The sequence below is a fragment of the Panthera leo genome, chromosome A1, assembly GCF_018350215.1.
Source record: "Panthera leo isolate Ple1 chromosome A1, P.leo_Ple1_pat1.1, whole genome shotgun sequence".
In the NCBI taxonomy this organism is placed as follows: domain Eukaryota; kingdom Metazoa; phylum Chordata; class Mammalia; order Carnivora; family Felidae; genus Panthera; species Panthera leo.
In genome coordinates, this window is record NC_056679.1 from 76,560,767 (window position 1) to 76,573,392 (window position 12,626).

The 12,626-nt window shown below is 42.3% G+C and overlaps 1 long non-coding RNA gene across 2 annotated transcripts; it reads left to right on the forward strand.

The window, feature by feature from the left end:
* The first annotated feature begins 3,388 nt into the window (after positions 1-3,388).
* Positions 3,389-11,651, forward strand: LOC122214927. 2 transcript variants are annotated; one of them, XR_006200161.1, is made up of 3 exons: positions 3,389-3,527; positions 9,567-9,718; positions 9,886-11,651. It is a non-coding gene; the product is annotated as an uncharacterized LOC122214927 (long non-coding RNA). The 2 variants fall into 2 exon arrangements; XR_006200160.1 differs by lacking the exon at positions 3,389-3,527 and adding an exon at positions 9,340-9,483.
* The last annotated feature ends 975 nt before the right edge of the window (positions 11,652-12,626 follow it).

Sequence of the window (12,626 nt, forward strand, 5' to 3'; positions counted from 1 at the left end):
CCACTGTCCCGCGCCCACGAGAGCTGGATCTGCTCCGACAACTCAGGCTGGGCATGAGCGAGGGACAAGAAACAGGGGTCTTGTGAGACAGAACGCCCCAGCCGTCCGCAAGGACCATTCTCACCGTCTACATATTGCTCTCCAGAAATGCGGGGTTATACAGACTCTGATCTCCCTCTGTCCCAGATCTCAGGCTGCCCAGCACTGGTCAGACCTCACTACCATTTTCCTGAAGTTTAAAACAGTCCATAGAGATACGATTATCTCCCCAAACAGCTTTAAAACACTTGTAGACAGAAAAGAACAAGGCTTCGCTGACAGGAGCTACAATGAAAGAAGAGGCCACAGGGTCAGCTCGACGACCTTGGGGGTGAAAGACTGCAAGAAACGTCGGTTTTATTCCTCTTATATTTTACACACCAAGTGAGAGGCTCAAAGGGTTTCAATATTTCCTGTTCACTCAGGGAAATGGGTCCCACAGTGACCAGCTCACCTATCCTCACCCAAGGGTGATTCCTGCTTTCAAGAGCACATCTCTTTACGTAAGCCTCTCACCTTCTTGTCCCATGCTATCCTGGACTCGCCCAGCTACTCATGTTCTCTAGGATTGCACCTCTCCTTCCGGTTTCAGTGTTAGAAATGCTCACGGGATTTCCCTGCCTCGGTCATGCGCACCCCGTGGTGTCTTGCTCCCCACCGGATGAAGAGCGGGGCAGGTTTTGTAAATCATCAAAATGACAAAAATATTTGAGGCAAGTATGCCACCATTTGACCACAGGATTATAGCTGCCCAGCTGGAGGCATGAGGAAAGGGCTAAGGAGGTCATGCCAGGTAAAAGCCTTTGGAGTGCCTTTAATCTCTTTATAATAATTTTGTTTTTCCAGAACAGGTAGATGATGAAGCAGATTTGGGAGAGTTCCCAGTTACCAAGAAGTAATAAAAATTACTTCTTGCATATTTTGTCTATAATGTTTGAACACCTTTAATTCTGTAATACCTAGAGTTCATGATTTTCATTATAATCTCTAAGCATGCGAAATTCCTCCACATAAAGTCGCAAATCTCCAAACGTGACAGATTCGCTATTCCAACCTATACGTGATCACTTCATTTATTTATTTTTAAAGTTTATTTATTTATTTTGAGAGAGAGAGAGAGAGAGAGAGAGAGAGAGAGGGAACCCCAAGCAGACTATCTACTGTCAGCTCAGAGCCCTATACGGGGCTTGAACTCACGAGCCGTGAGATCGTGACCTGGGCCGAAACCAAGAGTCGATGCTTAACCGACTGAGCCACTCAGGCTCCCCTATGAATGATCACTTTAGACATATTTATCTGAGAAAGAGAAACCTAAAATATATAGTAACAATACTTAGAATTTCAATATTCTAGAAAATCTCTCATCTTTTTAAGGATGTTAGGGATAAAGGGCCAAGATGGCATTTTAAGCCATAATGTAAAATAAACTACAAACCCCCTCTATGATTGTCAATGTCTTACCCTGCTGGTTTTAATAATGCGAAGCAGATTTCATGATAATAAAGTCCATATGAAGGGCATTTTAAAAAATGAAAAAAATCAAGACAAATCAATTCAGCCTATTCACCCTTTAATGTATCCTACAGTACTTAGGCTGCTTAAAAAATGGAACAGTAGGGTAGACGTTCTTATAAAATGGAAAATAATTCCCATCCACTACCAGCTGTTCCTTAGCAAATAATTTAGAATTTTAGAATTTCAATATCAGTAAATCAAAGTGAGAAGAATTGGAGTGGGCATCATGAGGCTACGTAAAAATTATTCTTATTTTTTGAGGTTTCAATTCATGTGGGGAGAGCTGAGATTCACACATGAAAGCTTCACACACAAAAGTAATGGAACAGGCTGCTTTATCCCTGGTTGTGTTCAAGGAAACAATCAAGCAGGCTCTGGGCAAAGTACTTGATATAGCATAAATAGACACTAATACGATCGAAAACTTGCCACTGACAAGCCCAAGGTATGAAACTGCATTTCTTCCTTTGTATAGCTTGTTGTGGTTCTGACCTTCTTCCTCAAGGCTGGAAACCAGAACATTTCTTTGTTTTTGTTTTTTTTAACGTCTATTCATTTTTGAGAGAGACAGAGTACTAGTGAGGGAGGGGCAGAGAGAGAGAGAGAGGGAGACAGAATCTGAAACAGGCTCCAGGCTCTGAGCTGTCAGCCCAGAGCCCGACACGGGGCTCGAACCCACAAACCGTGAGGTCATGACCTGAGCTCACGTCAGATGCTCAACCGACTGAGCCACCTGGGCGCCCCGAACCAGAACGTTTCTATTCAAGCATGACATATATCCCCCATGTAAGGAGGGAGGCTTCCCTGTCCCTTGGTATAACTTTAAAATTTCTGTAATTTTCCTTTTTTTCAATGTTTATTTATTTTTGAGAGAAAGAGAGTGAGTGGAGGAGGGGCAGAGAAAGAGAGGGGACTGAGGATCCAAAGCAGGCTCCACACTGACAACAAGAGCCAGATGCGGGGCTCAAACTCACAAACCACAAGATCACGACCTGAACCGAAGTCAGATGCTTAACTGACTGAGCCACCCAGGTGCCCCTCTGTACCTTTCTTTATACTTTATTAGTTATTTCATGATTTGAGTAACTTTGGTGAATGCCATTTTTCTTCCATGATATTTTCTAATTGGCTTATTCCTGGGAAATGATGGATTTTTATACATTTGTGTTGTCCCACATATCTGGTCTGCCTTTCATTTTGGCCTGAGTCCATCAGTTTGATGAGAAAGGTGGGTTTAAACTGACTTGTAAACTGATTGGTAAGTGCATATTTCTCCCCTTGTTGTCATCTCTGACCTAGGGCTGCAGAGAAAGCTGCTCCACAAGGCATGTGAGAGAACATCACGTGAACATGAATGAACGAGTTTTGTGTTTCCTGTTCTTCCTTTCTCCCTCCTCATTTGCCAGGCCAGAATGTGTATATGTGGCATTTCTGGTCGTGCTGTCCTGTGCTCGCGAGTCAGGGAAGTTGTATACCGGGGCCCGGTAACCATCCTGATTTGGTCCAAATGTTTTTATATTTTCCTGTGTTGTGAATTTGAATCCTTCTCAGTTTTCTTATAATGACAGATTGATTGTGGTAGGCAGGTAATGGTACCCAAAGATGGCCTGTTCTCTGACCCCTGGAACCTGGGGGTGTGTTGCCAAAAGGCAAAGGGGACTTTGCAGATGTGATTAAACGTATGGAACTCGAAATAGGGAGATTATCCTGGACACTCAGGGTGGGCCCATCGAGTCACACAAATCCTTAAAAGGGCAGGACCTTTCTGGTGGTGGTCCGAGAGAGATGTGACAATTCGAAGCAAGGTCACAGAGATGCATTGTTTCTGCCTTTGAACATGGAGGAAGGGGGCAGGAACCAAGGAAGCAGGGTGTCTTTAGAAACTGGGAAGGAGCACCCAAGAGAAATACAGCCCTGCTGACCATTGATTTTGGCCCAGTGAGACTCGAATCACACTTCTGACCTCTGGGAATGTAAGATTATACATTTGTACTATGTCAAGCCCTCAAGTTTGTGGCAGTTTGTAATGGCAGGAATAGAAAATACATTGATGTATTAGCCAGCTCAGGCCGCCCTACAGATCAGACAGCTTAAATAGCAGAAATGTATGTTCTTATAGTTCTGGAGACCAGGAGTCCAGGGTCAAGGTCTGGGCGGGTAGGGTCTGGTGAGATCCTGCTTCCTGGCTTGCAGCCTTCGCACTGTGTCTGCACATGGCAGAGAGAGAGAGAGAGAGAGAGAGAGAGAGAGAGAGAGAGAGTTCTCTGGTGGTCTTCTCAGCAGGATAGGATCCTATCAGACCAGGACTCCACCCTTATGACCTCATTAGCCTTAATTACCTTCTAAAGGCCCCACCTTCAAGTACAGCCACATTGGGGATTAGGACTTCAACAGGAGAGTTTTGGAGGAACACAATTCTGTCCATAGCAATTGATTTTACAAGTTTTATACCTCTTTATTTCAGGGATGTACTTAACGGGGGGATAAGAGTATTAGTACTTATAATATCTCCCTTTAAAATGTCCCTCCTTTAGGGACCCCTGGGTGGCTCAGTCAGTTAAGTGTCTAACTCTTGATTTCAGCTCAGGTCATGACATCATGGTGCGTGAGATCGAGCCCCGCACCAGGCTCTGTGCTGACAGTGTGAAGCCTGCTCGGGATTCCCTCTCCCTCTCTCTCTGCTGTCAACATAAACAAACATTTAAAAAATAAAATAAAATGTGCTTCCTTAAAAAATGTTTACAATTTACATGTTTTATACTTTTTATTTTAAAATAATTTTGGACTTATAGCAAATTTCTAGAAACAGTTCAAAGAGTTTCCTAATGCTCTTTACCCGGCTTCTCTAGCATCCTCTATGTCAACACTTTACACAACCACAGGACAATGACCGGACTCAGGAAACAAATGAGGATACAATACCATTAGTGAAATTACAGGCCATGTTAGAATTGCACCAATTTTTCAAGCAATGCCTGTTTTCTGCTCCAGGGTCAATCCAGGGCTCCGTGTTGCATTTAGTGTCCTCCACTCATTGGTCTTCTTAACCTGTTGCCATGTCTCAGTTTCCTTGTCCCTGGCACTTTGGAGGAGTACCGGCGGGTTATTTTGTTGAATTTGGGTTTGTGGTTCCTTTTGTTAAGGGAAGTCCCTCCCGCTGTTTATGCTACTTTCTGATTTGACTTCCAGTTATAAGCATGTCCAATTACAAGCCACTGAAAGCCTGATGTTCCTTCTGCTTCGAGGGGGCATTTTGTATTTCTAAAGACTTCTGGACTGAGTGACACCAAGATCCGTAGACTTTTGCTTTTTACAGGTAGGATTCTCATGTGGGGGTCCCTGGCAATTCTACTGCTCTTTCCAAATGTCTCTAAGCAAATCCGAAACAGCTGGAAATAACCGCATGCCGAAGAGTGAGAAAATTTGCCCCAGTGAGTCAGCCAAACCTGGGTCTGATTAGTGCGTGCATGCCTCCTGGAGACAGTGAGCTGGGAGTGGGGGCACAATAATAATAGCTAATAATAGCAAGCATTATTTAGTAATTACTGTGTGCCACGGGTTGTGCTAAATGCCTCACATAAATGATATAATTATTCCTCGCAACCCACCCCTTGAGGTAGAAAGGAAATTGAAGACCTGAGCAGTTAAATAATTTGGTTATGATCATGTAGCGTGGAGGTTACTGTGGGCTGAAACAGAGAGAGTTCGGTGATTAACGAACAGGAGCAAAAAGTCCAATCTAAGCCAGGTTATCAGATAGGATAGACTGGAGGGTGGACTTAGGTGGCAGATATATGGTGCGAGGGACTGAAAAAAAAGTCTGGAGGAAGTCAGATTCTCTTGGAGTGGCAAGATTTCCTGGCTGTGATCAGATTAATAAATTTCCCACTTAGGATATCCCTGCATTATTCTTCTACCAGGTAAATAACCACCTTTACTTAATTCTCTACCAGACAGCTCATTCTAGTTTTGGACAACCATGACTGTGGAAGTCTGCTCCTTCCTGGGCTGAAACCTGCTTGGTCCTAGTTAAGCCATCTGAAGTTAACAAGATCAGTATCATGTCACTTTCACTTGGCAATCCTTTGGATATTTGAAGATCAAAATAATGTTCCGCTTCCCTCTTTTTGTTTCTAGTTGCATGTGCCTCACCTAATATGATTAACAGACCTCTCACCACACAGGTCTCTCTTATTTGTTTAGAGGTAGGCAAATACTAGAAGACTATTCAAATTTGAATTTGACATGAAAAGCAAATGAAAACCATTGTATAATTAAGGTGACTTGGATGTCAGGAACAGGAAACTGTAGGGCCGGCACTGAGTGGCCAGTCGAGGGCGAGAACCTAAACCACAGGAAAATCTTGTGTCTACAGGAACAGTCTGGAAAAGCTCAGGGTAATATCATTTCAATAATTATGCCTTTTAAGATTTCTCTTAGAAGAACACGTAACTTAGACTTCCTGAGGACATAATCTGGAGCACATCTGAACATTTATAACCCGGGTTCTGCCTGGCACTTAAAATGTTTTCCTATTTAGGAGATGTGATTGGCAAATGAGACTTTTATCTTTTGATGCTATCAACTGAGATCTGCAGCAAGAGTTGGATGATGGATTTCTCTTGGAACACATGATCCTTCTGTAATTTCACCGCTCTCTCCTTCCCCTCTTCCTTTACTTGTAACTAAGCCCTGAAATAGAACTTAATCTTGTCAGATGTACTCTCCATTTGCTCTTTTTTACACAGCAAACACTATTATTGCAGTTGCCGAGTTATAAATTCTTCTTGAAATTAAACATAGTAGTTGAAAGAAGAAAATAGCTTTTGCAAATGTATTTTAAAATCTTTGGTGCTCACTACACTATTTTATTTTATTTTTTTCAATGTTTCTTCATTGTTGAGGATGGGGAGGGGCAGAGAGAGAGGGGACAGAGGACCCAAAGCAGACTCCGCACTGACATCAGAGAGCCGACTCGGGGCTCGAACTCAACAAGCCTCGAGATCATGGCCGGAGTCGAAGTCAGCCGCTTAACCGACTGGGCCAGCCAGGTGCCCCTCACTCTACTATCTTAAAACAGTATCTTTTAGTAGGAAAAACAAAACATGGCCAACTAATGTCTTTTTTTCCCCTTGCCTAATGCTAACGAAATAATCAGTAAACCTCAATACTGAATACTATCGAGGTGCTGAGTCAACTGGAAATCAAACTGAGTCATGCATGATTCTCTTCTCACCTTGAATTCTCTTTACAGTTATTCTGCAGTGTCCTGAAATGCTAGTCGTGGTATTAATGGGTGACTATCCCATTTCTCAAGGGCATTATTTGGAAGTTAAAAAAATTTTTTTCTACTGTTTACAAAACAATGAGTTATACCCATCTTTAGAAAGGTGAGGCAAGTGATTGGAGATGTTTTGAAGATTTTAGGAGTCAGTGTAAAAAGAGTCAGAGCAGTTAGATCTTCCAGTCTCCTTAAAATGCGTTTGCTATTGAACAGAAATAGGAATTGATTTGATAATTTCAAGTCTAATAATGAACACTTCACTCCATTTATGTTTGAAAATGTAGAGATATCTGTGTTTTCTAATGGAATTTTCTCTTTACTTACTGGCAGAAATTCTCAACTTGTTCCCTGTGAAATGTGTAGATGTCAAAATTTTTTATCAGTCTACAGTTAAAATGAAGAGCTCATCTTAGTAATAATATGGTGCAGAAAAAATGAGCATTGGCTGCTATATGAAGCCTTTGAAAGGTTTATGAAAAACAAGACACGTTCGAGACTTCATTTTTCTGGTGTATTTGTGGCAAGATCAGGTGTCATGGCATTTAAATGAAAGATTTGCTGTATGTAATTACTCATTGATCAAAGAAACAACTTAGGTTTGGGGGTGAAAGTAGTGAATTCAGTTAAAATGTTCTGCTAAAATACTTCTGAAATTATTTTTTAAGGTCTTCATTAAAGCATAGGACCGTCATTCTTGAATACTATGACTTCTCAGTGTGTCGTTTGAGTAATTCAGTTCTATGAGTTTGAAAAAAGTCAGGAAATATTCCTGAAGTGAATTTTCTCCCAAGCGTCTCTATGTCACTAGTGGGCTGCTTTAAACAGTAAGAGCAGGGGTGCCTGGGTGGCTCAGTCAGTAAGCGTCTGACGTTGGCTTAGGTCACGATCTCGCGGTTTGTGAGTTCGAGCCCGAGTCAGGCTCTGTGCTGACAGCTCAGAGCCTGGAGCCTGCTTCGGATTCTGTGTCTCCTTCTCTCTCTGCCCCTCCCCTGCTCATGTTCTGTCTCTCTCTCTCTGTCTCAAAAATAAACGAACATTAAAAAATAAGATAAATAGTAAGAGGATAATGTGTTCCACAGCTTTGGGCCAGCCCTGCCTGGGGCCATGCAGCCATGTCAGCGTCTACATGGGCATCATATGCATCCGTGTGATGCCCAGTAGCTGATTGGGGTGTGGGAGGAAACTGTTGGAATATCTAATTTTAGTTTTTACTTACAAAAAAATGAAAGAAATCGAGCATATTAAATATTAAACACACAGGTTGAACTGATTGCTTCCCTTGCTAACACGGTGCTTCTTACGTTTAGCCCCAAATGTGTTGCGAAGGCAGGGTGGGCTCTTTCCCATTTACTCTTCCAGCAGAATCTGTAGGGCAGATGCGAATAGCCTGCTTGTTTCTGACCTGAAATCAATTCTGTTTCCTGCTCGACAGGAATTTGGGACCATGGAGATAGGCTGTCCAGTAAGTGAGCATTATTTACTTTTTAAACGACACCCCAGGACTTGATACATGAAATAGTAAGCCTGACTTTGTGTGAGCAAAAGCCGACTTTTGGTATTTAAAATCTCTCCATAAAACTTGACTGTTTTTCCTATTTTTAGATAAAAATGTTACCAATGTCAAGGAAATACATTTCCTCTTTACAAGTGAATGAATTCTATTCTGTAGTTATCCAATGGCCATTTTTTGGTGTTGTTTTTAACTTGGTCTTTGACCAGTTAAGTTTTCTCTGCCTTTTCTAGTCACTGTCCCTCTTTTCTCTCTTTTGATTCTGCTTTTCTCTCTTTTGATTCTTCGTATCGGGTGAGTCGAAGTGCTGTATTGGATCGAATATTAGACACTCCGTCGATGTGTATTTTACGTGCAATGCACATGTGCTGTTTTGGCTTGGGCGGCCCTTTTGCCCCCTTTCTTCTGGGAACTGAGCTCCTCTTTAACATCTCGCCTCCTGCTTGTTACTGATAGGGCAGTCCATCACACATCCCCCAAACTTCCATCAAAGACATGGTGACCTGAGCTAGGCCGCAGACTCAGACCAGGACATCACGGGACATAACAAGAGAGAGGAGCCCTCTGTTTGCTGACATCTCAGACTGTGAGGACCGGGGAAACTTGGGGCCTTCAGCCCACGTGAGGAGGGCTTGCCAGCAACGAAGCCAATACAAGGATTGCCCAGATAAGGAGAGAGAGAGAGAGAGAGAGAGAGAGAGAGAGAGAGAGACAGAGATGGGCCTCCATGTTTGAGCCTCTGATGGGTCTCCACCTAACGCCAGCCACGCTGCGGGATTCTCAGTCCCTCCCGTAATTAGATTTCCTAGTTGTGCTTAGGCTAGTTTGTGACCTTGTGTGGCTACACTGTTTCTGAATAAGATGACACTGTGTAGAGAAAACCACATGCACTTTTCAATTCTACTACAAAAATGACAAATTCATAAGGTTCCACCCAGCGTAATAGGATCCAGCTGGTCAGGAGACTCTAAACTCCCATCTCCACCCATCACTTTGTGTTCTTGACCTCTCTGAGCCTCAGTGTCCTTTGTATTGAAAAGAGAGGGAGAAACCATCTGCCTGACCTTCACACAGAGAACGGGAAGCCGATAAAGCCTATGAAAACCCTTTGTAAGCTGTCGGCCTCTATAAAAAGGTAACCTGCTGTTCCCGATGGGAAGGTCTGATTCCCTGGGCTGTGTTACAGTTTATTAGGATGATCTTTCCTGTGGTACTTAGGTAGATCTCCGGAATTGCTGGTACCTTTGAGGCTGTGACGATATCAAAGTTTCCCCGGGAATGTGACGAAGGCCTGACTCATGGCAGAGAATCTTCTTTTCCTTCAGTTGCATCTCGGAGGGCTCACGAGTACCTGACTTTCAGTGCCGTTGGTAAGAGCTGATCAACATAACGCTTTCTTACTTTGGGATGCTTTCCAGTTCGTGGGAAAACTAAAGGAGGACCCTGTTAATGAGGATGTTCTTAGAAGTCAGGGAGACACCGTTGGGGCCAAGAAGGAGCTCATGTTTACTGCGTGTTTGCTCTGTCTTGCTTTCAGCCGGGACAGTCAGTCTCACAGCAACCTCAGAAGATGGGTGTTCTCACTCTAACGGACGGATCAACAAACACTGAGTGACTCTAACAAGATCACAGCAAGTTACGGAGACAAGGTCCCAACCCCACACTGCCAGGCTCCGTCCCCATGTTGCTATTTGTAAAGAGAAGGCCACCTCGTTCACCTAGTTCTTCTGGGGAAAATCCACAAAGTCAGCAGGTAGATTGCCGAGCGGGCTGCGTTTGGCTGTAGTATTTCCAGTCACGTGGGGGGAGTCCCTTTTCATGTCAGAAGCCTCCCTAAATTCGTACAAGTAGTTAAAGGGGAGCAGAGCTTCTAAAAGTGTAACCACTATCTTTTAAAGAGACCATTTTGAGGCCATGTATGTGTGTGTACGTACATACCTCCAAACTCGCCCACTAAAGTGGAAATACGGCAAATCTAAGTTTCATAATTAGGAGTACATGATACATAACTCAATAATTAGGATATAAAGTACCCTGAAAAATAAAAAATGGTAGAAAACATGGAAAACATTGCTTTAAAGAGACATAATGAGCCCCATTTGGGAGGGAGAAAAACAGACAATAAATCAGTTGAACAAATACAGACCAAAATCTGGATAGAATTATCTCAAATGAGTTAATAGCCTAATTCAAAATAATATTTTAGGCTTCCAGCCACAGGCTTACAGATTCACTAAGTCTGTCCTCAGCATCAGTTTTCTGAATCTGTTCTGTATTTATTTTAGTGGAAATGAGTGAAGAATTAAGACATAACTAAATTACTTTTCCATGATGCATATGTTACATTGGTGCCATAAAAACATAGTTTCCTCAAAGTTTAATTTATCAAGTGGAGTGTAAGATTAAAATAAAGATACTCCCTTGACATATACAAATATACACATATGTACACAGATCTACATTTACTTCTCATGAAGCTCTCCCTGGTACTCTGGGCAGAGAACAAATTATGTCACCAAGAACAGGATTTGTTTTATAAAATGATTTCTAAGATAAGTAGTTGCTGGAGAATGTTCTACTGGCATTCTACATTTCACACTCAGACTTAGCAGACATAGAATCTGCTTTCTATTGTAGAAATCAATTTTAGCAACATTCATAAAAACAAAAGGAGGCCAAGATATGAACATTAAAGACTGTTACGTCTTTTGATAACATTCAGGAGTATATACACCATAACATTTTAGATAATCGTAGGTAACCTTATGCTCAGCCCTGAAAAGAAGGAAATTCTTTATCCAAAGAAAAGCTATTTCTAGATATTTTTATAAGTTACCTATCATAACCACTGGCTTTTCTTAATATTAATTGGAAACCAGACTGGAGAAGATATTCACAGCATGTGAGAAAACAGGAATGTGCACTCATCCCTGGGCATTGCGAATTACCATCACCTCTTGGACGGGAAACTGACAAACTGGAGGAAAGTTGAAGGCGTCAGCAACTTCACTTCTACGTGTCTTGTTCTAAAATGTGCAAGACGGCGTGTGAAATGATTATCATTGCAGCCCTGCGCAGAGCAGTAAAGAGTAGAAACAACTTTCACATCCTTTCTTGGTGTGATGAATAAAGAAACGGAGGTTTAATCATAGGATGAGATAGTACACAATGTGTGTAGACCTAGATCCACGTATAACTATACGGATAAAGTGGGAAAATATTATTGAGTCTAAAAGCAAGCTACAGGGGTGCCTGCGTGGCTCAGTTGTTAAGCGTCAGACTCAATTTCAACTCAGGTCGTGATCTCGTGGTTTCATGGGTTCAAGCCCCGCGTCGGGCCCTGCACTGACAGTGTGGAGTTTGCTTGAGATTCTCTCTCTCCCCCTCTCTCTGCCCCTCCTCTGCTCATGCTGTCTCCGTCTCTCTCAAAAATAAATACATAGACTTAAAAAAAAACTAAAAGCAAGCTACAAAACTACTGAACAGCACAAAAACCTTTATAAAAAATTTAAGACACAGAAGCAAAGGCAGATATATTTTGTATATTCATCCTTACACAGATAAGTCACAAAAACAAGAATGGGAATAACACACACAACTATTAGATTAGAAGCCACCTTTGTGGAGAAGGATGAGTAAGAGAGAGGACGAAGGACATTGTTTAATTTAAAATGTTTAACTTAATCTCTTCAAACTAGAAATATTTGAAGCAAATATTGCAAAATTTGTTTAATGTCTATGGGAAGTCAGTAGGTGTGTGTTACATTTTTTGGCACCTGCCTACAGGTTTGAAATATTAACAATTAAACGATTAAAAATGTTACTAATTGAATTTGACTTCAACTTGAATGTACTAAAATATACTGCCTTGCCTCTTTTCTTCAGCTTCCCCACTATACTTGTTTGTCCCCAAAGTAAATCCTGAGCAAATCTCATTTTATATGATTTATATAAGTGAAGTCTTTGCTGCCATTGAGTGAGTGCATTGAGGTGGGTTCGATCTTCTGGGACTCCCTTAGAAAGCTCCAGATCTGTCCCTATATGTCAAGTACGAAGGGAGTTCCAAAGTGCTAAGTCAAGTGACATGTCTGCAGATCCTAGGTGGGAGACATCTGTCTGAGGAAAGGTCCTTTAGCGGTGTGTCAGAAGGGGATGCGGGTGAGGACATGTGTGTAAGGTGAAGGGGCTTGACCTCAGGGTTCTGCACGACGTATGGGGTCAGGGGTCAAGCCGAGGTAGGCACAGTGCACCCCAGTCCAGGTTGGAGACATTGGGGAG